Source organism: Leptopilina heterotoma, unplaced genomic scaffold, assembly GCF_015476425.1.
Source record: "Leptopilina heterotoma isolate Lh14 unplaced genomic scaffold, ASM1547642v1 Lhet_351, whole genome shotgun sequence".
NCBI classification, from domain to species: Eukaryota; Metazoa; Arthropoda; class Insecta; order Hymenoptera; family Figitidae; genus Leptopilina; species Leptopilina heterotoma.
The window spans coordinates 580,273-584,300 of NW_025111033.1; positions in this window are offsets into that span (position 1 = coordinate 580,273).

The following is a 4,028-nucleotide window of genomic DNA, read 5'->3' on the forward strand; positions in this document are numbered from 1 at the left end:
ACACAATTAAATAATCGTAGTCAAAATTATTTTTTTCATTTTTATAGATTTTAATTGAATAATTAAATTAATTAAAGTAATTATTAACCTTTTAAAATAAAATATTAATAAAAAAACAGAAAAAATTAATTTTACAAATAATAGTATTTAAAATTGTATTCTGATAATTAAAAAAAAATAATAATATTCAAAATAATAGAAATAATTATTCAATATGAATAATTTTTATTTTATTTTACTGCCTATTTATGATTCTTTTAATTGTTTATTTAATTGAATTAATTGTAATTAAATTACCAATTAATAAAAATAAATATTTTTTTAATAGAATATAAATTAACATTAAATAACAATTTTTTTTCCTCTAAATAATAAGTATAATATTATTAATATGTATATTAAATATTTTGTAAATAAATAAATTTGTAATAATTAAAATAAAAAATAACAATATTAATAAGCAATAAAAACAATAATAAAAAATGTATATGTATAAATAAATAAATGCAAATGAATAATTGTAATTCATATGGATAATACGTATAATTAATTATAATTACCTTGATTTTATTATTATTTGATTTATTAAAAAAATATTGTTTTTAAATTTTAAGAAATTTTTTGCATATTTAAAGAAAATAGATTTATGTAAGTAACAATAATTAAAGTATCCTTAGGAAAAATTTAAAAATTGTATTCTTTATTAATTATAATTGATGGTGGCAGGTAAGTAAATTGTAGATAATAAAATTAATTGTATTATATATTGTACTCATTCTATTCAAAAATTTGTTTACTTTTTTTAATTTTATAAATGGTAATGGTACTTTAACGAAAATATTATATAATGTGCCATTTTCATTAACTTTTTTTTAATTTCTTCCTTTTTTTAGCACATTTTTTGTGCCTTATAGATATCAAAAGTATCTTGATTTCTATAATCAAGACTCCTTGATACAACACTCCTTTTTGCGTTGAAGTAACGACGAGTAATTATATATAATGATGAGAAGATAGATAAATTGTTTAAGGTCAGGTAAATAGATACACCAAAAAAAATTCTTGTTTTAAGCGGATCCTTTTTATTTTAAAGCATATTTTCCTCTTGAATATGGCTCAAAAATAATCCTATCATTTTAACAAAATTATTTTCCTTTTTCTCTCTAAATCTGAATTAGTAGAAAATTAGTAATGAAATGACGAAAAGTCGTCCACCAAATAATTTAGTAATAATTTTACTAACAAATAGTATTATTTTACTAATTATTAGTAGAGTTTTACTAAATGTTTAGTAGAATTCTACTAACAATTAGTAGAACTGTTTTATTGAAAGCATTAGAAGTCGATAAGACAGTTTCACTAATTCATTTAGTGAAATTCTACTAAAAGATTTGTAAAATTTTACTAAAAATAAGTAATATCGTAATATCCTATTAATTGAAAAGGGGAAAGTCGTCCATGAAAACTACTGAAGTGAGTGAGTGAGAATATTCCTCTTAAAATAAGTGGAAAATTCTTTTAGATGAAGTGTAATATTCTTGATTGAAGAGAAATTTTCCTCTTAAAATAAGAATATTTTTTTCATTAATTTGAATTTTCTCATTTCTTATTCTCCTTGCATCTCGGCTGCCAGCGCAGATAGTAGTCTAGTTGTTCAAATACGCTTATATGTGGTGTATTTAACAATTTTATAACCAGTTTTGATTGTCTTCCATCATTTGTGATGATGTTGAAATTATACATTTTTCTTCCTCTTTGACGTCTGTAAATAATTTTGAAGCATTAAAATATTATTACTAGTGGAATTTTAGTATTATTTAAGTTTGTTGGTTTTTAAAAGTTTAAATTATATTTTGTATCCAGTTTTATTGTTTCTACTCCGGCAGACATAGATGAAGGTAAGTAAAATAAAATAAAAGTAAGTAAAAAATTAAATAATTTTATATAATGTAATTTTACATGTGTTTCAACGAAAATCATTTTTTACAAAATAAATTATACATATGATTTTATATTACCTTTTTCGCATTTTATTAGAAGCAGGAATTTTTTTTGGTTTAGCATCTTTTTTTTATAATGTTGTACCATCTTTTCTCAACACTTGATAATAGTGGAATTAAAAAAAGGTTTCTTATAATTTTCATAAATAAAAAAAAGATGCTAAACCAAAAAAAATTCTTGCTTCTAATAAAATGCGAAAAAGGTAATATAAAATCATATGTATAATTTATTTTGTAAAAAATGATTTTCGTTGAAACACATGTAAAATTACATTATATAAAATTATTTAATTTTTTACTTACTTTTATTTTATTTTACTTACCTTCATCTATGTCTGCCGGAGTAGAAACAATAAAACTGGATACAAAATATAATTTAAACTTTTAAAAACCAACAAACTTAAATAATACTAAAATTCCACTAGTAATAATATTTTAAATCTTCAAAATTATTTACAGATGTCAAAGAGGAAGAAAAATGTATAATTTCAACATCATCACAAATGATGGAAGACAATCAAAACTGGTTATAAAATTGTTAAATACACCACATATAAGCGTATTTGAACAACTAGACTACTATCTGCGCTGGCAGCCGAGATGCAAGGAGAATAAGAAATGAGAAAATTCAAATTAATGAAAAAAATATTCTTATTTTAAGAGGAAAATTTCTCTTCAATCAAGAATATTACACTTCATCTAAAAGAATTTTCCACTTATTTTAAGAGGAATATTCTCACTCACTCACTTCAGTAGTTTTCATGGACGACTTTCCCCTTTTCAATTAATAGGATATTACGATATTACTTATTTTTAGTAAAATTTTACAAATCTTTTAGTAGAATTTCACTAAATGAATTAGTGAAACTGTCTTATCGACTTCTAATGCTTTCAATAAAACAGTTCTACTAATTGTTAGTAGAATTCTACTAAACATTTAGTAAAACTCTACTAATAATTAGTAAAATAATACTATTTGTTAGTAAAATTATTACTAAATTATTTGGTGGACGACTTTTCGTCATTTCATTACTAATTTTCTACTAATTCAGATTTAGAGAGAAAAAGGAAAATAATTTTGTTAAAATGATAGGATTATTTTTGAGCCATATTCAAGAGGAAAATATGCTTTAAAATAAAAAGGATCCGCTTAAAACAAGAATTTTTTTTGGTGTATCTATTTACCTGACCTTAAACAATTTATCTATCTTCTCATCATTATATATAATTACTCGTCGTTACTTCAACGCAAAAAGGAGTGTTGTATCAAGGAGTCTTGATTATAGAAATCAAGATACTTTTGATATCTATAAGGCACAAAAAATGTGCTAAAAAAAGGAAGAAATTAAAAAAAAGTTAATGAAAATGGCACATTATATAATATTTTCGTTAAAGTACCATTACCATTTATAAAATTAAAAAAAGTAAACAAATTTTTGAATAGAATGAGTACAATATATAATACAATTAATTTTATTATCTACAATTTACTTACCTGCCACCATCAATTATAATTAATAAAGAATACAATTTTTAAATTTTTCCTAAGGATACTTTAATTATTGTTACTTACATAAATCTATTTTCTTTAAATATGCAAAAAATTTCTTAAAATTTAAAAACAATATTTTTTTAATGAATCAAATAATAATAAAATCAAGGTAATTATAATTAATTATACGTATTATCCATATGAATTACAATTATTCATTTGCATTTATTTATTTATACATATACATTTTTTATTATTGTTTTTATTGCTTATTAATATTGTTATTTTTTATTTTAATTATTACAAATTTATTTATTTACAAAATATTTAATATACATATTAATAATATTATACTTATTATTTAGAGGAAAAAAAATTGTTATTTAATGTTAATTTATATTCTATTAAAAAAATATTTATTTTTATTAATTGGTAATTTAATTACAATTAATTCAATTAAATAAACAATTAAAAGAATCATAAATAGGCAGTAAAATAAAATAAAAATTATTCATATTGAATAATTATTTCTATTA